Genomic DNA, 24770 nt, shown 5'->3' on the forward strand with positions numbered 1-24770 from the left:
GCAGGAGAGAGGCCAGAGGATGTTCAGAAAACATGTTTCTGTGTGGCTGTAGCCCTTGTTTCTGCTCTGCTTTGACTCGGGCCCTGTAACTTGTCTTCGAGCTGTTGGTGAAAGCCTCCCAATTCCTTTCTCTGCCTCTACTTTTCTTCTCGTTCAATTCATCCACCCTGCTGGCTGCCCAGCAACCTTTGTCAATCGCAGAAAATGTCATAATATAGCTTAAAAGCCTCCAGCGCCCCCCTGATACTTTCTTATAAACAATAATCACAATAACTTCTACCAGTTGTGGGCCCTTACTCTGTGCCAGGCTCCTAGCCAAGCGTTTTTCCTGCAGTACTGGTCAACCTAGCCAGGCCTCTGCTTGCCAAGCCCTTTGCTTCAAGAAGCCCCTTTTCTCATTCACTCTGTATTTAGGGGTCAAGCTTCATCCTTCAGGTCTTAACCAACTACCTCCTGTGATTGCTGCCTTCTGGGCTAGTCCATTTGGTGCTGGTGCTGGTAGGGATCCAGAGATAATCAAATAAGGCTCCTAAGCTCAGAAATGCACAGTTCTGTTGGGGAGATGGAACAGTGATGGCAGAAGGCCAGTGGATAATTCCACTCCCATGGGCTAAGTGTAAAGATAGGACTATACACAACGCACTCTGGGAACGCAGAGGAAAGCCATCTTATCCATCTTGGTTGGGGAGCAGAACACCAAGAAGAAGTCCAGGAAGGCTTCCTGGAGGAAAATGATGTCTGAGAAGTCGTAACAGCGAGGCCCAGTTGGCCAGATGGAGGTGGAAGCAGAGAAGAAGAAGGAATTCCAGTGGTAGGAACACGAGCACAGAATGAAAGTGTGATGAACACGTTTTGGAAAACCCCTTTGTGAGTGAATTTGCACTGGAGAAACTTTAAATCTTAAGGGAAGATTCAGTTAGAGACCTAAGTCAGAGTAAACCTATGAAAGCACTTTACAAAAAATTTCCCATTCAGTAAAATAAGGGCAGAGCTTCCACACAACTTAAATTATCCTGACGGCACCTGGTTCCTCCAGCGAGGGCCCAGGGGTGCGGGGAGGCTGGGGTGCTTCAGGGGAAAGGGCTTTGAGGCACCCGTACTGAGCTGCACATCATTTGGGGACAGGTTTTCTTACACTTCCTCCCAAGTGTCTGGGACTTGTTTTTGTCTTCACTCTGCTCACTATTCGCTTGGTGCCAAAACTCACCCTGTTGCTTGCCCATCACACCCACCTCTGCTCCAGTTTCACTCCAAGCTCCACTGGCTAAGGAATTCTAAGGTTCCCTCCACTTCCTTATCCCCAGGGCTTCAGTGTATGAAATCTACTCTCATTACACATTGTTCCCCTTCTGTTGTTGAACTGTTTAAAAATGTATCCAGGGACTTCCCTGGTGGCGCAGTGGTTAAGAATCCGCCTGCCAATGCAGGGGAAACGGGTTTGATCCTTGGTCCAGGAAGATCCCACATGCTGCAGAGCAACTAAGCCCGTGCACCCCAACTACTGAGCCTGCACTCTAGAGCCCGTGAGACACAACTACTGAGCCCATGTGCCACAACTACTGAAGCCCGTGCACCTAGAGCCCGTGCTCTGCAACAAGAAAAGCCACCGTAATGAGAAGCCTGCGCACGGCAACGAAGAGTAGCCCCCGCTCGCTGCAACTAGAGAAAGCCCACGCACAGCAACAAAGATCCGATGCAGCCAAAAATTAAAATTAATTAATTAATTAATTTTAAAAAATAAAAATGTCTCCAAAGTGATGCCTGCATAGAGTCAAACAGTGTGACAGGGATGATAAAGTGTTTCAAGCTCCACCTTCTCTCATTTATATATAAGTTTTGTCATTTGCAACTCTCAGCTTTTTCATTAGGTATTTACAGTCATGTTTCCAAGTAATGTGCTATTATTTATTGTTGTTGTTTTTTCATTTAAGGCATCACGTGTTGGCCTCTTACTATAGTAGATGAGAGTTTTAGTTTTATCACAATCTGCCCCTGCAACACATACATATTTTTCCTTCCTATATTCCATAATTCACAATTTTGGTTAAACCAGTACTACACTTTTACAGGATTATGTATATATTGAGCCACAAACGGTAATAATTACATTCCCTTCTTTTATAAAACTTTTTTTATGGAGTCATTTGTCTTCATTAAAATTTCTATGAGTCTATCAGAATTATGCCTCCAACGCTTAGAGCATTGTAAAAGCCCTCTCCACAGGGTCAGAAGCACCAGGCGGATCACTGGTCTCCCCGCCCCTTTCAGGCCCCTTCCTGTGCCTGCCCCGCCTCCTCCTGCTGGGATCTGCACTGGCTCCTCTCCAGGCCTGATGCCTGGCAGTCCTGGGGTCCTCCTTCCTCCATCCCCACCGTCCTGCTCTCTTCCGACTTAGACCCCCTATTCCCTGAATACTGCATCTTCTTTCTTGCTTTATTTTCTCCTTCTTCCACTCTTTCTTTGGTGAAGCAGTGGCTTCTTGAAAAGGGTACATGGGTGATAAAGAGTACATGGGAGGTAAAATTTTGAAAACATCTTTACTCTCCCACTTGATTGAGTTTGACTGGCTTTAGAATTCTGGGCTGGGAACGATTTCTGCACATACTTTGGAAGGCATTGTTCCATTGTATTTTAGCTTCTATTGTTGCTCTTCGAAAGTCCAATGCAATTCTGATTCCTGATTCTTTATATGCTAAGTTTTTCTCTCCAGAATACGTGTTACTTTTTTTTTCTCTTTCTAGAGTTTTTTAGGATCTTCTCATTATCTGGCCCTTTCTGAAATTTCACAATGATATGTTTTGTGTGGATTTTTTTTTCATACTTGGTGGACTCCTTCAGTCTAGAAATTCACTTTGGTTTTGAGAAACTTTCTTGTATTATTTCTTTAATTACTTCCTCCCTTAGATCTTATATGTTCCCCTCAATTGGAAATTGGATATAGGACTCTCCGGATTTGTCCTCTAATTTCTCACTTTTCCTCTCCTAGCTTCCATTCTTTACTTTTGGTCCTTGGAAATTTCCTGAACTTTAACTTCCTCTCCATCCAATTGCTTTTTTGTATTTTTAATTTTCACTAACACTTTGAATCCCCAAGAGCTCTTTCTGCTTCTCTGACTTTCTTCCAATAGCATCCTGTTCTTGAATGTGGTATCTTCTCATCTGTCTGAGGATGTTAATAGCTTGTTTTGTTAAAAAAAAATGTTGCCTAGAAATAGAGACACAGATGTAGAGAAAAAATGTATGGACACCAAGGGGAGAAGTGGTGGTGGGGTGGTGGTGGTGGTGGGATGAACTGGGAGGTTGGGATTGACATGTATACATTGATATGTATAAAATAGATAACTAATAAGAACCTGCTGTATAAAAAATATATAAATAAATTTTTTTAAATGTTTCATTGGTATATAGCCTCTCCCATTCAAAAAAAAAAAAAGTGTTACCTGCTCCCTCCATTGTCTATCTGTCTGTTTCTCTGTGAATATAACTTTTCTGCTTAATTTCTATCCTCATGTTAGAGGCTTTCATAAAATGTTTAGTGACCTCAGCTGTCTTTGCTTATTTAAGAGTGAGACACTACAAAGCTGTTGGAAGTTCTAGAGTGGGGCCTCAGCTTGATGACGGGGGGAGTTTCATTGTAACATTTATTTGCTGGGGAAGGAGGAGAGGGACCCACAGTCTTCAGTATTGTAGGCCTTTTCTTTTATTCAGAGAGGACTCCTTCAGTCTCCTGACTAGAAAGGCACAGGCCTGTCTTGCAGGGTTCTGGTGTGTCAGGGGGCACAAGAGTGGGGGGCCTCCCTGTTCAGACCTTCACATCATCCCTCTGTTTCCACGGAGCTCGCTGGCTGTGCCCTCTGCCATGTGTGGTGTCCCCAAGTCCAGAACCTCCCTGTTGCAATCCGTCCTGCTGGTGTTGAGGGAGAGTCATATGGTATCTACAGGGTTGGAAAGGGGCCGGGGGTGGGTCTGACTCCTCCTAGTATAGACTTTCTCTTTTTCTCAACCTCCAGATAACCTCGTCCACCAACTTCTGAGCCTTTCTGAGGTTCTGTGTTCCAACTGGGATCCTTGCTATCTCTCCCTCTGCGGTCACTCACTTTTTTGTTTTTTGCCCCTCTGGTAGGTCAGTTCCTGTTCATCCATCCACTTCCTATCTTCCAGCGTTTTGTTGATATCTGTCTGCTGCTGTCTTCTCTCTCATTCTCTGTGTCTCCTTATGATTTCATAATTTTACCTTCAGTTTATTAGCATTTTAGAAGAGAATATAGGTTAGTGATTGTGTTCACGTTGCCATATCAAAGTAGAAGTTATTTTACCTTCCTTTTCCTTTCCTGATCTTTAATCCCTCTTTTCAAAATTATTTACAATAGTAGAGAATGCAATTTGAATATATTGGTACTAAAAAGCTTGTGTTGGAACTTCCCTGGTGGCGCAGTAGTTAAGAATCCACCTGCCAATGCAGGGGACACGGGTTCGAGCCCTGGTCTGGGAAGATCCCACATGCTGCGGAGCAACTAAGCCCGTGTGCCACAACTACTGAGCCTGCACTCTAGAGCCCGTGAGACACAACTACTGAGCCCATGTGCCACAACTACTACAGCCTGCGCACCTAAAGCCTGTGCTCCGCAACAAGAGGAACCACTGCAGTGAGAAGCCCATGCACAGCAACAAAGAGTAGCCCCTGCTCGCTGCAACTAGAGAAAGCCCACGTGCAGCAACAAAGACCCAACACAGCCAAAAAAAAAGCTTGTGTTTATTGAAGAGTCTGAAAATAGAAAATTTGCATGTTTTAGAACTGTGAGTAAAAGAAAGTTGCCAATAGATTTTGGTGTCTGAAATAAGTCCAAGGGAGTAAGAATTCTCAATCCTCAAAGGAGGCAGTGTGATCTCTTGAAGCACGACACCGGATGGTGGTCAGGAGACTTGAGTTCTTCCAATTTTAATTCTCCCACTAGACAGCTGTGCAACCTTGGGCGGATTAGTTCTCTTCTCTGGGACTCAGTTTCCCCCAGAAGAAGATTCTTCTTGTTCTTTATTACTAAGTCCCTGAGATTGAGCACTCACCTAAGGAAGAACAGTTGCTGGTAAGGAATCATACATGAAGAAAAGCACCCATAAAAGTGTCCATGTTCCAATGAAGTTCTTACATTTTATTAAGTTTTCTCTATGTATTCTCAAGGAATCTTCTAAATTTAGGGGAAAGTATTTTTTTCCCACTGTCTCTGAGATACTCTCCCTGTTCCCTGAAGCTCTGGTGCCAGCTCACTTCCAGGTGAAAGAACCTGCCTTTTCTCAAATAAGAAGACATTCCTAAAAATGGAGTAAGTTCTTTCTCTAGGAAGAATTTCAGTGAATAATGCTCCCCAAGCCCCATTTAGTGATATATTTATTTGTGCACTTGGATGTTCAATGCCTGCTTTCTCTGCTAGATCTTAAGTTCCATGAGGGCAGGGACCTGGTGTGTCTTGTTTCTTGCTATACCTGTTGTTCCTTGCCCAGGGCCTGACACATGATGGGTGATTTGATGAATAAATTGGATAATAACAATTCAGAGATTCTAAAATCACCCATTCCCTAGAGAAAGGGACTCCTGACACAGCAGGGAATTTAATTGTAGATGTGCTCTTATCTTCAGATGAGGGAAAGTATGGAAGAGCAACTTTTTATGGTGGATAAAGAAGAGAAATAGGGATTTTATTTGAAACCAATGAGGAGTGCTCTGGAAATTTTGAAGGAAGTTGGGGTTAATTCATTCTGTTTGCTTTTGGCCCAGAATATGACCCTTGCATGATTACTGATTTGGGAGTGGTATAAAAAGAATAGAAAGGTTACTGTATCCTTAGTGTATTACATGTATTGTTTTAGTTAATTCTCTCAGCAACACAGTAATGTAGGTATTATTATCCTGATTTTACAGATAAGAAAACTGAAGCACAGAAAATTTATATAAATTGCTCACAAATACAGGTGGTAATGTTAGAGGTAGGTTTTAAACTCAGAGAGTCCAACTTCTTAGCATCTTAAAAAGATTAAAGATAAGGAAGAATTATTGTATTTATCCTCATTTTTACTATTTCCAGCACTCTTCATTTGTTTGTGTAGATTCAGATTTCTATTTGGTGTCATATTCTTTCTACCTGAAGAAATTCCTGTCACATTTCTTTTAGTGTAGGACTGGTGGCAATTAACTCTCTCAGCTTTTTTTGTGTGTCTGAAAACATATTTTTTAAAATTCATTTTTGAAAGGTATTTTCACTGAGTATAGAAATCTGGACTGATGTTTTTTCTTTTAGTGCTTTAAAGATGTCTTTCTATTGTCTTGTAGCCTGCATGTTTTCTGACTAGAAGTCTGTGATAATTCTTATCTTTATTTCTTTACAGGTAATGTATCATTTTTCTCTGGCTGCCTTCAAAATTTTCTTTTTATCTTTGGTTTAAAGCAGGTTAACTATGATATGTCTGTTTGTGAGTGTGTATATGTATGTGTTTTAATCCTGTTTGTGATTCTTTGAGCTTCTTGGATCTGTGGTTTGTTATCTTTCATTAATTTTGGAAAATTCTTAGCCATTAGTTCTTCAAATATTTCTTCTATCCTGTTCTCGCCCTTTTACTTCTGGAACTCCAATTGCACATATGTTAGACCATTTGCTATTATCTCACAGCTCCTGGGATGCTCTCTTTTGTTGTTTTCTGCTCTTTTTGGGGTCTCCATTTCAACCACTTGGGCGGGGAATTGCCTATTCCTTTGAAGTTCCCCCAAGACCCTCCTCTCTTCTTTCCAAATAAATTTCTTGTCTACCAGAAAGCGTATTATCAAACATTACCTCTTCATTTGGTGACAACTGAATTACTCCATTCTGTGTGATGCTATAACAGGCAATTACATGGATATAGACAGAAACACTGATTTATCCATGTAGATTTGGTCTACACAACAAGCTGAGAAGCAGGCGTAGAGAATCGAAGTAATGTGGCCAAGGTCACACAGCTGATAAGTGGTGGAGTCAGGCTGACTGGGTCCGGAGACCCATGCATATACCCACTGGTTTATGGTGCTTCCCTAAAGTCACTCAGCTAGAATTGTGAGAAACAGACCCAGGTGTGTGCCTTCCATTTCTAAATACCAAATGCTTTCCACCACGTTAGACTGGAAAGATCAGTTCGGATGAGGGAGTTGACCTGAAGGAACTCTTGTGCTTTTGGCCTTGGGGAGTGGGTGTGTAGAAGGATAATGAGATCTGACATGCCTCTTTGGCCAAATTAGACTCTACTCAGTGGGAGCTAATTGCCCAGGAATCTTGTTTTTCTTCCCTTACAGAGATCTCTTTCCAGGACAAAATCTGTTCCCAGCTATTTTCTCAGCCTCAGAACTGAGGTGAAGGGACCACCACTGGTGGAAAGTCCCTCTCTGACTTTAGTAGCCCATTTCTGAGGAAGGGCAGAAGGCCCACACTACATGTGCAGCTCACCACAATTGTTATCAGCTCCAGAAATTACCCAACTCTAAGAGTGCTGACAAGGGCAGATAGTTCTTCAAGATGGTGCTTTTTCACAGCAGACACGGCTAGGGAAAGAAGCAGCCTATGGAAGCAGCTGTGATGTCTCAGGGGCTCAAGTCACTCCAAGGCATTTCCAAGAACAGAAAGCCTAGATCCTCTGGGTGCTGCTTGTCTTTGCAAACATCAGTAAGCAGTGTTCATGGATTTCTAAACTCCTCAAAGCCCAGGGAATAAATATTAGAAAAAGCCACAACAGTTTAGTGTATGCCCTAGAACGTCAAGCTGGTAAGGGAATGTAGGGAAGCCACTAGGGTGGAGACGGGCTCCAGTGGTTTGTTAGCTGTCTAGTCGCCTACATCGATGCTCTACTAGGAATATGTGAAGATAAGATAGATATAAAAATGGATATTTATGATGAAGAAAACAGTGTAATGCACATGAAAATAATCACAGAAATCGTTATCAAGTTTTTACTGTAGAAAAGATATGATTCCAACTATTTTGTAGGCTCAAAGGTTTTTCAGATATTATCTCTGGCTCCTAGAAGTATGAGCCTAACTGGAGAGAGAAGATGTACACATAAAAAGCTAGTCCTATAGGACAGCATATGGGAGAGGCAACATGAAATATTTATCCTAATATAGTCATGCTTGGTTTCAAATCTTTTATTCATCCTGTGGTTTTAGCTAACTACCTGAGCCAAATTTTCCTTACTTTTAAAGTGGGAATACTGCCATTACCTCATAGAACTACTAAGTATTAAATGAAGAAAAACATGTAAAAGGTTGGCCTTAGGCATGTATTCAGACCTTAATGGTTGTTGGATCTAAATGTAATAAGTGGTTGTACTAGTTTGCTAGGGCTGCTGTAACAAGGTGTACAGACTGGGTGGCTTAAACAACAGAAATGTATCTCCTCACTGCTCTGGAGACCAGAAGTCCAAGGTCAAGGTGTTGGCAGTGTTGGTTCCTTCTGAGGGCTGTGAGGAAGACATGCTCCATGCTTTTCTCTCAGCCTCTTGTGGTTTTCTAGCCATCTTTGGTATTCCTTGGCTGGTAGACACATCACCCAAATCTCTACCCTCATGTTCACATGGGGTTCTTCCTGTCTGCATGTCTGCGTGTACTTTTTACAAGGACACCAATCATATTGGATTAGGGGCCCACCCTACTCCAAATATGGCCTCATCTTAACTAATCACATCTGCAACAACCCTTTTTCCAAATGAGGTCACATTCTGAGTTTCGTAGGACTTCAGCATATGAATTTGGTGGTGGGAGTGGCTGTGCGCAATCTAACCCATAACGGTGGTAAAGGAAAAACGTTCTAGAGAAGGCAGAGGAGATGGAGATAGATCACTGGCGTCCAGGGCGATCAGTGAAACCTTCTTAGATCACGTGGGACTTGACCCAGGACTTGGCAGTTGGCAGGGACTTGGTGGTGGTGAGGCATGGGGGCATGATCCTGGGGGAAGATGTGGTGAGCAAAGATGTAAAGGCGGAAATGTGGAGGTGTGATCGGCTAGATGGGAGAGCATGGGCCAGGGAGTACTTTGGAGGCCCTTGACTGCTGAAGTAAGGAGTTTGCACTTCATACCTTGGCAGGAAGAAGCCTTTGAAAGGATGCATACCACAGAGGCAAATCAACAGTCCTAAGAAGACCTGAAAAATGTAAATATTTGCCCCAGTTATTGAAAATGGCACTAGAGACCCCTATTAGTAGTGCATTCACTACGAGTTACTTTGCAGTAGTGGATTGGATTGTGTGAACTCCTCCTGTGTCCACTCTGAAGCTCTTTGCATATATGCGGCCCCTTGGCTGTTGGACTTAGGGGTATGGTCTGTAACCAGATGAGAGCTTGTCTGTGAGCCAAGTGACCTGCTTTCTATGGCAGTCGGACCAGATGAATAGAATACGTAGTGTTCTCAGGGCTGAAGGGAGGATACACAATGGAGATCTGGCAGACTGTGTTAATAGGGAAACGCTGGTGAGGAAGGGGGAGCTCCAAGGAAGGGACAGTTAGCTCACTGAATGGAGAGATGGCAGAAAACACAAAGAACAGTTTTAAGAAGCTCAGGTGTCACAGGCTGCCACGGCTCACTGCCTAGGCTGTTCATCCTCGCTCCATTAGAATCTCAACACCTAGGTCATCCAAGAACCAAAACCTCATGGAAAAGTGAAAAATGTACTCAGTCCATCAATCGTTTGGTCTATAGGATGCCAGCTGATTTCAAGGGAAACTACTGTTTAATCTCAGTTGTCAGTTGCCATGGCAGCAAACCAGCACCGTCCTAGTGTCTGACACATCTGACCTGTCACTCAGCGCAGCAGCAACGTCTGGCACCCAGCAATTCTTGTGGGCAGCCCCGCAGTCACCACGGACTGTGTAGGTTCGCTAATTAACTTGTCAACACTCTCCACTGGTGGCCAGAAATTTCCACTGGTTCTGGAGGGCTTGGTTCAGGGTGTGAGCCGTGGTGTGGGAAGGTTTTCTTGCCCTGGCTCTTGGAACCAAGCCTGGCACTTCTGTTGGGAGAGTTTGCTGCTTGTCTGTGTACTTTCAGTTATGCAGAGCCCTGCAGTACTATGTTCCTATTACAGAGAGAACCCAAACTCAAAGCACATGTAAGCTGACCAGACCCTTCTAATGTGTAAGTGCTTAGATTTTATATGTAACTGGCATGAGACTCATGGAATGTTAAAAACTGCACTGGGTTCTCTGCACCTGGGTTTCTTTCCCTAAGGTCCCCCACTCACTTGAGAATTGGATACCAAACCTATGTCCTGTCTTTAGTGACCTTTGGATCTGATTATTCCCCAACATGAGGTAACACATGGAAAACACACTTGTTTGGCACTTGACATATTGCAGCTTCTGAATAAATGGTGGATAAAAACAATATTTACAATCACTCCCAAAACAGAGGCTTTCCAAGTCTAGAAATCACCTTGTATTTTGGGCTTCTTATGAACAGTCATATCCAAGTGGTAACGCTGATGGTAATTATCAGGAAAGGAAGAGGTGTTGGCTTCTCTGGTGTGGTCAGCAGTCAGGGTATCAGCTTTAATTGGTGATCCAGGAAGGCGGTGTGTGCTTTCCAGATGTGACAGGGATTGGTGGCCCTTCTTGTTTTCTTTCTCAGCTCTAAGTCGTTCAGTAGAAAGCTCCAAAGCTAGAAGACATTTGAGGGTAATAGTTGATTGTTCCTAGCTTTACACATTAAAATTTTTCAAGTTAGAGAAATAATCATTCACCTTTTCGTCTGTGGCTTCAGTGTTGTTCTAGACACAATGAGATCCAGAGAAGACAGAAGACATGATTCCTGTGATCAGAAATCTATCATTTAGTTAGCTAAAGAAGACATTCATACCTGAAAACAATAAATAAAGAACCTCAGGAAAAGATTTTCAAAACTTTCCAGGTACTACCCAATGCAATCTATAGATTCAATGCAATTCTTATCAAAATATTGGATTGGCCAAAAAGTTCATTCAGGTTTTCTGTAACATCTTATGGAAAAACCCAAACGAACTTTCTGGCCAGCCCAGTACCTTGCAGAAATAGAAAAATTTATCGCCAAATTCAAATGAAATCTCAAGGGACCACAAATAGCCAACAAAATCTTGACAAAGAACAGAGTTAAAAGTCTCACCCTTCCTGATTTCAAAACTTACTACAAAGCTGCAGTAATCAACGTAACATGGTACGGGCATAAAGACAGACATATAGACCAATAGAGTAGAGAGCCCAGAAATAACCCCCTGCATATATAATCAGATGATTTTAAACAGAAGTTCTAAGACCATTCAAAGAGGAAAGGACAGTTTGTTTGTTTGTTTGTTTTCAACAAATGGTGCTGGGAAAACTGTATATTCACCACAAAAAAATAAAATTAGACACTTACCTTATGCCATACACACAAATTAACTCAAAGTGGGTAACAAAATCTAAATGTAAGGGCTAAAACTATAAAACTCTTAGAAGAAAACACAGAGAGAAAGCTCATGATACTGGATTTGGCAATGATTTTTGTGGATATGACACCAAAAGCACAAGTAACAAAAGAAAAAAAATAGATAAATTGGACTTCATCAAAATTTAAAACTGTGTGCATCAAAGGACACGGTCAAAAGAGTGAAAAGGCAAGCCACAGAATGGGGGTAGATATTTGCAAATCATGTATCTGATAGGGATTAACATCTAGAATATATAAAGAATTCCTACAACTCAACAACAACAAAAACAACGCAATTAAAAAACGGTCAAAGGACTTGAATAGACATTTCTCCAAAGAAGATATACAGATGGCCAATAAACACACAAAAACATCATTAGGGAAATCCAAATTAAAACCACAATGACACACCACTTCTCACCCATTAGAGCAACTGTTATAAAAACAAAACGAAAACAGAAAATAACAAGCCTAGTAAGGTAGTGGAGAAATTGGAACCCTCGTGCATTGCTGGTGAGAATATAAAAGGGTACAGCCACTGTGGAGAGCACTATGGCAGTTCCTCAAAAAATTAAACATTGAATTATCAGCAATTCCACTCCTGGGTATATACCCCAAAAAATTGAAATCAGGAATTCAAACAGATACATGTACACCAATGTTCACAGCAGCATTATTCACAATAGCAAAAGGTGGAAACAACCCAAATGTCCTTTGACAGATTAGTAAATAAACAAAATACAATGGAATATTATTTAGCCTTTCAAAGGAATGATAATTATGAAACGTGATACAGCATGAATGAACCTTAAAGATATTATGCTAAGTGAAATAAGCCAGACACGAAAGGACAAATATTGTATGATTCCACTTATATGAAGTACCCAGAGTAGTCAAATTGATAGAGACAGAAATGGTGGTTGCCAGGGGCTAGATGGGTGGAGGATGGGAAGTTATTGTTTAGTGGGTATGGAGTTTCAGTGTCAGGAAGATGAAAGGGTTCTGGAGATGGATGGTGGTGATGTTTGCACAACAATGTGAATGTATTTAATCCCGTTGAACTGTTCACTTAAGATGGTTAAAATGATTTTATATTATATTTTACCACCATTTAAAAAAATTCCCAGGGAATCCAGATGAAAAAAATGAGCAGCCTGGGAGAGAATGGAGAAGGATGGCTTCCTGGAGGAGCAGGGTCTTCACAGAAGTAGTGACTGCAGATTGGCAGGGGAAGACTGAAGAGCACTTGTCAAAGGCTCAGAGTTGGCTCTGGTTATGGGAAAAAAATGTTTGCAAACCATATGTCTGGTAGGAGTTAATATCCAAAATAAACAGGAAAGTCGTACAACTCAACAGCAAAAACCCCAAATAACCCAATTAAAAAATGGGCAAAGGATCTGATTACTTTCCCAGAGAAGATGTATGAATGGCCAACAGGTACTGTATGTGAAAAGATGCTCAACACCACTAATAATTAGGGAAATTCACGTCAAAACCACAATGAGATATCATCTCATTCTTGTCAGAACGGCTGTCATCCAAAAGACACAGCTAACAAAAGCTGATGCGGAGAAAAGGGAACCCTCGTGCACTGTTGGTGGGAATGTAAATCGGTGCAGCCGCTGTGGAAAACAGTGTGGAGGTTCCTCAAAACATTGAAAATAGACCTACCGTGTGATCCAGCAATTCCACTTCTGGGCATGTATCTGAAGAAAACTAAAACACTATGTCAAAGAGCTACCTGCATCCCCATGTTCATAGCAGCATTATTTACAATAGCCAAGACATCAACAGACCAGTGCATAAAGAAGTTGTAAGATATATATATATATATATATATATTTGTGACAACATGGATGGACCTTGAGAGCATTATGCTAAGTGAAATAAGTCAGAGAGAGAAAGACAAATACTTATGGTCTCACTTATATGTGGAATCTAAAACAACAAAAACAATCAAACTCATAAAAGAAGAGATCCCATTTGTGGTTAACTGGAGTGGTGAGTGGGAGGAGGGGGAATTGAATGAAAGTGGTCAAGAGGCACAAACTTCCAGTTATCAGAGAACTAAGCGCTAGGAATGTTACGTACAACATGATGAGTGTAGTTAACACCACTGTACGGTATACAGGAAAGTTGTTAAGAGGGTAGATCCTAAGAGTTCTCATCCCAGGAAAAGAAATGTTTTTGTGTCTGTGTGAGATGATGGACATTAACTAAACTTATTGTGGCCAGCGTTGCATGATGTTTGTGACTCAAATCATTATTCTACAACCTAAACTTATACAGTGCCGTATGTCAATGATATCGCAATAACACTGGAAAAACCCCAGTAGGATCTGGTTAAGATACATGTGGAGGGTACAAAGAGGCCTGGTCTGGCAGGCAGATCACGGCTCGCTGGGAGGTGAGGCTGGATCAACGTGGGGCGGGGTGGGGGTGGGGGGTGAATCAGCAGGAGGGCTGCTTGGTGGTGGCTGGGAGAGACCAGGCAGGCACATGCCAGGAAGAGGAAGCATTGCCGCTTTGTTATCAGAGTGGTCTGGCAGAGAAAGAGCAGGAAAAAGGAGACAGGGAGAATGGCCAGGACCCTGCTGAAGCCGCCAAGCCCAAGGTGTCAGGGTTTGGGCTGGGGGATGGGTAGGCGTGGGAATGAGAGGCCCTGGTGAACCTTTGCAGCCGGGCACAATCCCCACCTTCTCCTCTTGGTCGCCAGTGGTCGTCTGGGCCGTCCACAGTGAAGAGCAGAGGGTCACACCTTTGAAAATGTGAGTCAGATGTGTCTGAGGGATGGAGAGAGGGTTTATCTGGGGGAATTTCTCCAGATTATGGTCTGGTAGTTGAGAGTTGGATTAGATGATAACTAGGGCTTGAGTATGCATTTCTCAGTTTATACCATAGCCAGGCACTCTGGAAGGCAAACACAGCAGTGACCAAGATGACAGGCATCTGCTCCCACGTGGCTTCCTGCCCTCGGTTTGTGTCATCCCTGTTTCAGTGAGCTCACCTGTGCCAAAGTGCCTGGCTTAATACCTGGTGTAGAGGCTTAAAATGGCGCCTGTTGTTTCCACTACTTCTCATGGTTCTAGGTGTCCCATCAAGTCATCCCTCATCACTTTGTCACTGCTCGTGTGTGCTCTTCGCACACACACCTCTTTCCTCCCCTCTTTCTGGGGGCTGTAAAGCTAATCCCGGATCAGCCACAGGCATGAGCTCACCAGGCATGAAGCGGGATTGACGTTGCCTAGCAACTGGGAAAATAGCTCCTGTGGGCCCCACAGGGGCTCCAGAACCTCATCCCCGGGGCACGTGGGAACAGAAGAGCTTCAGTTGAAATAAATATACAAACCCACCAAACTGGTCCCCAAGCATCACACTTCAGGCGCCGACTCTCAGGGGAATGATGTTATTTGCATCCTGCTTAACCACCCTTTCGAGATCCAACACGTCCCTACAAGGGTCAGATAGGAGGGATGAGCAATCAGGGTTGGAAAATCTGTAACCCCTGCGCACAGAGATTCACACACACACACACACACACACACAAACACAGAGAGCGATGTAGAAATGCACATGCACACGCACTTGGCGCTGACTTCCTGTTCCCTCCGTCAAGCGCTGAGTCAGGGGAGCTGGTTGTATGTCAGAGGCCATCAAGCATCCTGCGTGTTTGGATGAGTGAATGAGGACAAAAGTCACTCAGGTCAGAGATGTTATGCAACCCTGTGTGATGGATGCCTGCTCCCCTTTGTCTTTCCCCTTGTCTTTCTCCATCACACACACTGCACTAGGTGGGAAAGGTCAGCACACGAAAGACAGAAGGCTGCTGTCAGCCATACCACGTGGGGAGGCGGTGGGTGTTCAGGAACTAATGCATGTCTGCAGCCACGGGTAGTCCTGGTTTGCTTGTGGAGGTGCTTCAGGGACTCCATTCCTGTAGAGGGATGATTTTAGGGTAATGAGAGATTTTTCAGCAGGATAGCTATGCTGAAGAATTTTCTGCCAGATTGCTAGGTCAGAGGCAGGAGTAGGGCAGAGTGAGTGATGCAGTGACCCCGTAAGGATTGCTTTGCCCCCCTACCCCCCATGCATGGAAGGTGGCATGGTTAAGAGCCTAGAAAACAAGGCCTGGAGAGATGAAGTCTCCACCTGTAGGTGATCACTCGTCCCACCAGGAGGAGAGTGTGAGGGTGGCTGGGCTTTCGTACTGCAGGCTAGCGTAGTGGGCCCTGGGGCAGTTTGGCGGGGAAGAGTCCTGTGTCTGCCCCTCACTGGCTGTGTGGCCCAAGTCCTCCTAAGGATAGTGAGACTCGTGATGCCTCGTAGGGTGGGTGTGGGAGATATTGAGGGTGTGAGCGTGGTTCAAAGCCCAGACCCCGGAGCCCTGGAAACTTTTCTCACTCTGAAGACCTAGCTTTGTGTGAGCTTTCATACTTCCGGATCCACAGCCGCTCGCCTTGGTGCCTTTGTCTGGTAGAATATCATCAGCTGTCCCGTCCCTCAGTCTCTGGCCTTGACTGTTTGACTCTCACTTGATCACTTCCTGTCCTTTGGCAGGTCCTTTATGTCACCATCCCTGCCCCCCACCCACCCATCATTGTTCTGACCTGTGACCAACTCCTAGCTTGCTAGAAAATTCTCAAGCCCCAAGCCTACATATAACATTTATAAGATAATATTGGCCAGGTTTTAAAAATTATTAACCCAATTCACATATGCTTAGACTCAGGGCTTTTACTTCTTCAGTCATAATTTGAGTCTTGGGACTGGGCTAGAGCCAGGGTTTCTGGTTCTGATCTTGTAACATTTTCCTCCTGCAGACCTGAGGTAGGAATTAGGGTGACCCTGAGTGGATTGTGAGCCAGAGCTAATCCAGGATGAATCTGAAATGAAAAGGGGTCTGTAAAAGTGATCATCTCCCCATTCTTACTTCCAATTCACTCTGAATTTCACTCCAGTTTGGCTTTACCCTCACCACTATATTGAAACTAAAGTCAGTAGTATGTGCTCTATCTAATGGGCATCATTAAATTTTTTGGACTGTTGTATATTTCAATACAAACATATCTATTCAAAATATAATATAATTATGTCTAATTATTCAAAGTTCCAGTGGCTGAGATTATCACAAGCATTAGAAAGAGAACGCATACTTTGTAACAAACGTGAGCTTAGGCACAGTTTTACATAGACTATTTTACCTTCCGGAAATCCAGAATCTCTCGAAATTATTAACATTATAAAGAGGTTGATTTTTATAAGTGTTTCCCCTCAACTTTGGCTAAACGTACCCACATTAAAATACTGACATTGTCTTTGATCCTGAAGCAGAACTCTATAGTGTATAGACTTGCTTTAAACCTTACTCAAGAATGATATTTATGCAAAGCTCTCAGTGAGATGTACACTCACATATGTCAGGAAGATAGCATTCTGAATTTTCCCATTCCCAGGTAATGTTAACCAGACTAAAAACTAAGCAGAACCAATGCTATTATATATGTCCTTTTGCTGGGAAATTTGTCAAGTAATGAGGTCACATTCAGGAAATAATCCTCAAAAATATAAATTCTTATACAAAATTTCTCTAAGTAAGCCTCTTTCAAATTCTTCAGTTGACAGCGATGCTTAAACCTCTTTAACTGTAAACTCTTAGCTTGCAATGTTTTGATTCTTTCCTGAATCGTGAACACTCCTAAGTGCCGTTAAATATATTATCTTGTTTCTTCCTAAAGAACTAATGTTCTCAGAAGGATCGTTATCATTGCCCTCATCTGATGCAGAATTGATCCCTTCAGCTGTTTGGTTCTGGGGCGAGAGTTACCTGGTTGATGAGCTCGACCACCTTTGTAGGAAGAATGTCTTCTTGCACATCTGATCTTCCCCCTTGGTCACCTCCGAGTAACATTCCAGGAAGGCAGCTGTGTCCTAGTCTTAAAGGCGTCTGTTAGAGACCTCTCTCTAGATGACGCTGAGCTTCCACTTTGAGTAGAAGAATCTAGATCAGTGCCGGGTTTGCCAGTGTATTATAAAGGATACAACGGGGGAACAGCCGAATGAAATGGGAGAGCGCACGGGGCAAGGTGGGGAGGAGTGTCCACCCCCAGCATGTCCACATTCCCCAGCCTGGGGGCTCCACACCACTCACTTCCCCTTCCTTGTCCACGTGGGGTTTTCACACCACTGACCGCTCCCTCCTGGGACACTCTGTTGCCTTCTGTGACACCACACGCTCTGGTTGGCTTCCTGCTTCTCTGGCCATTTATTCTCTGTCTCCTTTCATGGATCTTCTCCTTCTGCCGGCCTTTTTTTTTGCGGTACGCGGGCCTCTCACTGTCGTGGCCTCTCCCGTTGTGGAGCACAGGCTCCGGACGTGCAGGCTCAGCGGCCGTGGCTCACGGGCCCAGCCGCTCCGCGGCATGTGGGATCCTCCCGGACCGGGGCACGAACCCGCGTCCCCTGCATCGGCAGGCGGACTCTCAGCCACTGCGCCATCGGGGAAGCCCTAAAATATTCCTAACATGGCCTCTTAGGTCTTGAATGGTCCCACTCCTGGTCATGTCTTCGGGCCTCTGGCTTTCTTCCGGGTTCTTGAATTTACCATGTTTCTATCCATCTCAGAGCCTTCTCACATCCACTCCCTCGTCAGTTGTGCCCCTTTTATGCGCTTGTGTGGTGACATGGACTTTTCCTTCGTGGCTCTTATCACAATTGGCACTAAGTATTTGTGAAAGTATTTGTTTGTTGTCTGTTCCTCCCACCAAAATGGCCCTTAAAGCCAGACACGTGTCTCTTTTGTTCAACTGTTCATCCCTAATGCTGAGCAGAGTTTTTTTTACTCAGCAACTACCTCTTGAAGCACCGAATAAACCAGTGAGGGGATGAGGGGATGGGAAGACCCTGGCATCCGGCTTTTGCCTGAACCCCAAAGTGGTTGTTCGGGTTGGTGCCTCTGGATAGAAGTGAAGCCTGTCTTTCCTCCAGATGTGGATTGTAGACTTCACAGGGGGGACTGTCTGTATTAAGGTCTTTGGGCATCCCCGAGGACAGCACTGTGTGTGCATAAGCGTGGTGGCAACTCCGTGAGCCTACAGGGTGTCCAGCTTGGTTCCATGGTGAGGAGGGAGGTTGTGTCATTGCTTCACTTTGACAAGTAATGAATTGGTAGCATGATGCTATGAAAAGAGCAGAATTCAGGCTCAAGCAACAAATAAACTCGGGTCTGAATCCCAATTCACCAGCCTATTATCTTGTAAAATCAGACTACTTATTTAACTTCTCCAAGCCTCCAGGTTGGGTACCTATGTCACTGGGTTGTTGTGAGAATTAAATGATATAATCCATGCTAAGTGCTCAGGTCAGGGTTTGGCACATAGAACTGGTTAAACGTTGCTGTTGTTGTGTTTTATTATCAGTGGTCCCAATTCTCTAATAACAAACAATTATTAGATAACGATTAATAATAAGGATTTGACCTTGGCTGGGGTGTTTCCTCGAACTGTAAGAGTATCATCTTTTTTTGGACCAGATGACCTCTGTAGTCTCTCCAGCTTTAAGATTCAGTGATTCAGGGAGCTTTGAGGATTCATGCATTCTGGAACTCTTTGAAACACTTCCATGGGAGGGGTAAGGATCATTTCTCTTTGCAGCCATGCTCAGTTAGCTGGATTGTCCTGGGAGATATGCAGGAATGACACACAGGGGAGGGGAGAGTCCTGGCCACTCTGGCTTGGTCCTGCCTGGAACCTGGTACTTGTGGGTGGGACTAGAGACAGATGTGCCATGGCAGCCACATCGTGGACATCTTACTGGGAATGATGGCAGGAGAGGAACCAGATAAGCAGGATGACCTGAATTTATTTTCTTGGAAAGAAGATTTTGTTGGCAAAACTCCTGCTTTGCCTCATACATGGGCAGACAGGCTAACGGAGCAGGAATAATGGGGTTTGAACCACTCCCTTGCTGCTGGCCAAGCCCAAGAACATCATCTCTAAGACCGTGGACCTTGGCTCCAAGTCTCACTCGCCTTCTTCAGAGGTCCTGGCTGTCCTTCTGCCCCTTTGGTGATCTGCCATTAATCTGATACATGTGGACTCTGAATCCATTTGGATGAAATATGTGGGAGGAAAAGAAAAGAATGCAGAAAAGGACAGACTTGAAGTGGGAAGAGATGGGGGGTGAAGAATGGAGGTATCCCTGTGTAACAGATAGGATTCTGTCTGGTGGAGTGACAGAAAACCCCAAGTTAACAGTGATTTAAGCAAGATGAAGGTTTGTTTGTCCCACGTATGAACGTTAGGAGGCAGATTGTAGTGTATTGTGGCTCCACAATGCTCAGGACCAGACTCCTTGTATGTCCCTCTTCTGCCACCTTCAGCATGAACTTTCCAACTTGTGGTCCAGGCTGCTTGCACATACGCATTCTAGGCAGCTGGGAAAGGAAAGAGGAAAGAGGAGAGGGGGAGGGCACATGCCTTCTCTTTAACGGCACCTCCCAGACATTGAACACATAGCTTCGACTTATATCCCGCTGGCCAATACGTAGTCACATGGCCTCATGCAGCCGCAGAAAGGCCGGGAGATGTGGCTTTACTCTGAATGGCCACATGCTGGCCTAACTTTTGTGGGGTTCTATCACTGAGGAAGAAGGTGAGAACAGCCCGAAAACAAGAACAGCCCCTGTAGAGTGATGTCAGTCAGCCCCGGGCGGCGGCCCTGGAGCCAGGCAGAATCTTCATTCTACAGATGCTGTAGCTGCGCGACGCTGCACATCTCTGAATCGCACTGCACATCAGCCTTCTCTTCTGTAAGTCGCACTAATAATAACTACTTCAGAGAATTATCACCAGAGTTAATCGTGGTGACGTTTGTTCATTGCCTGGTATGCTTCCTGGCAAGCAGTGGGAGCTTACGATAAATGTTAATGATGACCCTGTGCGTTTTGGATGGGGATACTCCCCAGGGACGTCCTTTTCCTTTGGCCCAACTGGAAATGAGATTTGTAGCTGGCTGTCATCCTTCTTGTGACCATGACCCACACCCTTCAGCAAGGCCATCATTTTCTCTTTAGATAGATCAACTCTTGCTTGGATTTTGAGTTCCTCTGGAAGCCAAGATCTCCTGGACAGAATGGAGCCGTGACGTTTCAAAAGTCATAGCTTACAAGAGGAAAACATCAGTGAATTCCCTCTCTAAGAGTGCTTCATTCCCTCAAACATGCCTTTAATTTAGGCTTAATAAAGCAAGTATTTAATAACTGCTTATTAAAACATATTTGTGGCTTGCGGTGTGCCTCCATTTCCATCTTCTCCTCCCCGTACTACCTAGTGGTCAATGTTTGTGCTTCTCCAAAAAGATTTTTATTAATTGCTATTCATTGCAGGAAAAGAACATGCCAAAGGCTACTCCTTCCACCTCTGTCCCAGTGATGCGCATACCCCAGCCCGTGCCCCTAAAATACAAGGCGTGTGGTAAACTTGCATATCTGCTGGATGGCTCTCTCTTGTGGGCTGTGCATCTGGCCCAGGTGCCGTGCCTGCAGCTGGACTGAGGCAGGGCTGGGCTCTGTGTGTTACCTTTGCACAGGACCAGCAGTGTCAGGTGTGAGTTCTGATCCAATTGAAGGATCACTGAACGATACTTGACATTTATGCGGAGTTTTGCAATTCATAGAACATTTTCCTATGTCAGTATAAATAGCAAGGACAATGCCAACCATTTACGGAATATGTATTCTAAGTATTTCGTATACATTATCTCTGAATTTTACCATCCAGCATGATGGGCATTATTTTATAACAGTTTTACAGATTAGTGAACTGAGGCTCAGAGAGTAGAGATGGCTTAACAAGGATGCAAGCTCAAAGGAGGCAATTCTCAAAAGAGGCAAACTTGGGGCTCAAATGATTTTCCTGATTCCACGATACCTTCTTACCTCTTAAGGGAGCAAAGTAGGAGAAAGAAGAAAAGGACAGACTGGGGCCATACAAGCGCTACCTGGAAGGAAACATTTTAGAACCACAGCCGAAGAGTCCCTGCAGAAAGGTTCTACATGTTCTAAACAGCTCAGGAGCCACTCATTCTTTTGCTGTCTCCCAGGCTCCTTTCGAGCTGGGGTGAGGAGGGCAGCTGTCTCTGACGGTTACTGGCTAGGAAGGCTGGAGAGAGAGATGCTGTCTTCAGACAGGACAGCTGAAGCTCAGCACCGCTGGCAGGTGGCCACATCAGGAGGCGCTGGCGGGACACCTGATTATTATTGACAATAATGCCTTTTTTTTTCCTGTTTCATGTTACAGTTTCCTTGGCCTCTTTCATTCTCCAATTGTTTCTCTTATGGTGAGATTCATACTTCTTAAACATCAATACATTTGCTTTTTCCTATAATTTTTATAAAACAGTTTCAAAATGCATGATCAATATTACTAGTAACATAAAAACTACTGAGTAGCATTTAATATTTCTGTTATCATTTACATGTGCTATGCAGTTGGGCTATTTTGTGTTTTTGATGTTCAATTGTATGGCTTGTTTTCTTTTCCTGTTTGCTTTAATTGTATTGTTTTTATATCTAAAGCACTTACTTATTTTTTAAATTTAATTTTTATTTTATATTGGAGTATAGTTTATTTACAATGTTGTGTTAGTTTCAGGTGTACAGCTAAGTGATTCAGTTATGCATATACATATATCCACCATTTACTTATTTGAAGTACAAAATATTGAAAAACATATGCTCAGAAGATTTCACTCTCATCCATAACTTCTGCAGCCAGTTTTCTTCAGGGAACCACTTTCACTCATGTCTGGACTCTTCTTCCAATTATTTTCGCAAATATGTGTATGTATGTATATAAGTGTGTTTTTCACAGATACTTATCTATTGAAAAGAAGGTATTCTTATTTTTTTCCTCATTAAGATAACACAGAATGTTTAATTGTTAAATCAGACTTAACGTGGATCTAAGTCTTACCCAGTTCCAATTTATATATGATACAAAGACATAGGCAAGAGTCACGTTCCAGCCAAGCAGTCTTCCTTGGAAGAGGTGCCGGACCATCCATCGCTCTGCAATGCCTTTTCTCTCTTGCAGGAGGATGTGTTCTGCTTCATGTTTAACGGGCAGAGATTAGCAACAAACATGGAATGTTGCTGCTTTGGCGGAGAACTGTGCAGGGTTCCCGCGTGAAGGTGAGATGATTTCCAACACCGGGGGTAGAGGGGGTGTTTCTGGAAACTCAGTGATGCCATGTGATCACTGTTTGGTCAATGCCGTTTGGAGCACTAGGTGCTCATCACTGGGTTAAGAGGTTTACAAACATTGTCTCATTAAATTCTCACAACATTCTTGTGAAGTAAAGGTTATGATCTGTTTTACAAATGAGGAAAATGAGGCTTTGAGGTTAATGCCCGAGGATGCACAGCTGATTAGCGATAGACCCAGGATTTGCCTCTAGTTAGATTCCACTGAGCATGTAACTACTATATTCAGTGCAAATAGAGTACTTATCACAGTGAAATACTTCGTAAAGGGCTGAGGGCCTGGAACATAGCAAGTACTCAGTTACTGGTAATTATTGTCTAAGCAAAAGAGTTTTGAGCTCGCTGGGGACAGGGATGGACCATTGCATATATATGTATTTTTTCGTCTCCAAGTGTACAATGCAGGACCAGACCGTAAATGCTTAACAGTCGCTGACCGACAGTGGCTTCAGAAGTAGGACCATCAGCGGAGAAGGAGCAATGTCACTTGAGTTCAGTGCTAGCTCAAGGCATGCAGTGTGGACATGTTTAGTGACAGTTGACACTCGCCTTTCCCAGAGGAGCCCAGCCTGCTTGGTTAGAGTCTCAGGCTCTCCCGGGGGTGAAAGAGCCTGGGAAAAGCCGCGAGAAGGAACAAGAAGGTCATTGCCCGCTGTAAAAGTTCTAGGATTTGGTTTCCAAAGAAAAGGGAGAGAAAATGAGCTGAGTTTTCAGACCTCAGTGCATCCAAAGGGACTTTCCTAATTCTTACAACCAGCCACTAACTGGTGAGTCAAGTATGCGGTCAGGAAGCAGGGGAGAGGCCAGTGTTTAACACCCTTTTGGGGGGAGATGTCCAAAAATCATTCTGGCGTAATTTACTCTCAATCTTTGTAGGAAAAACTAGGGGCACTCAAAGGAACATTGCATGTTCGGGCCAGCATTTTCCAGCCTGGTTAGCAGCTCTCCCCCAGTCACAATTGCCGTCCTCTCCCTGTGATGCCTCCCTCATCCCAGGAGGCTCGGGTCCAGGTCCACCCCCCAGCTATCCGGTCCATCAGCCCGTATTGTGTTTGGTCCGCTATTCAGCTGAGGGGACCCCTTAGGAGCCATGATTAGCTCCCCATTAGGGCAAACTCCATTTTTGTCCAGTATGTGGACAGTGGATCAAGCCAGAAAGCTTGGGTAACCTTGAAGCATCTGCAAGGGCGTCATCCCAGCCCAGCTCTGGGACACCCGCAAGGTCCACCTGGAAAGGACTGATGGGGCTTTGTGAACTGACCTCCCCGTCTTCATATGCTGACAGCTAGAGGGAGTTAAAAAGATTTCTTTTGGGTTTATTTTGGGGTGGGTTTGAAAGCTCCCCTCTCTTTCTCTGTTTTTCTTTTTAGACAGCTTTGCACAAGGGGCAAGTCTCCTGCCAGAAGGCCTCGTGATGCCCCTCTTTGGGGACTGAATTTATCCGCTCAGCTGTCCCTTGTAAATTTATTCCTGTGTGAGATTTTTCCCAAACCATTCATTCCTCCGCTTAGCTCAGGCATCTGGAATGCAGAAAAAAAAATACATTTTTCTTTTTCTTTTCTTTTTTTTTTCCAAGAATGTGCTTTTTGTGTGCTGGAGGGGCTGGGCTGGAGAGAAAACAAAACAAACGTGCACCCCGATGCCCATACGCACACGGGTGTATGTGGAGGCACGGGGGCCGCTCTGGGTGGGTGGGTGGCACAAGGCCCTTGAGGCCAGCGAGGAGGTGTCTGCAACGTGGGCCTCAGGTCCCCAGCCTGGGCTGGCCGGCCAGAGAAACACCTCACTGGGTGTTTCCATGGCAACATCACAGTTTAACTGGAATGGAAAGCCTCGTGCTTCAGAGCCAGGAGCGGCTCTCCAGCTGCACGTGTGCACCAGGCAGGTCCACGGGGAGGAGGAGGGTGTTGGGAACTTTTACTTTATTTTTCCTTGAGTGATTATGGTCTCTGAGGCAGGTGAGGGCTGTGGAAGGGCTGGAGGTGACATATGTGCTTAAAGAATTTGGGTTGCCTTGGGGACAGTGAGAATTTTCCTGCAAGGCATGATCTCTGG

General features: G+C 44.2%; 1 long non-coding RNA gene across 26 annotated transcripts in view; it reads left to right on the top strand.

Moving 5' to 3' along the window:
* LOC115844432 (uncharacterized) overlaps positions 1-24770 on the top strand; it is a 326879-nt gene that overhangs the window by 179887 nt on the left and 122222 nt on the right. For 16 of the 26 annotated variants that reach the window (XR_009564997.1, XR_011377660.1, XR_011377659.1 and 13 more), the window contains one exon: positions 22546-22643. The exons of 7 other annotated variants lie outside the window; for them this stretch is intronic. This is a non-coding gene — a long non-coding RNA (uncharacterized lncRNA). Of the gene's footprint in view, positions 1-21750; positions 21791-22545; positions 22644-24770 lie in introns of all 26 variants that reach the window. 3 more of the 26 variants (XR_011377647.1, XR_011377651.1, XR_011377655.1) reach the window with 2 other exon arrangements.

The sequence above is a fragment of the Globicephala melas genome, chromosome 8 (genome assembly GCF_963455315.2).
Source record: "Globicephala melas chromosome 8, mGloMel1.2, whole genome shotgun sequence".
Classification (NCBI taxonomy): Eukaryota; Metazoa; Chordata; class Mammalia; order Artiodactyla; family Delphinidae; genus Globicephala; species Globicephala melas.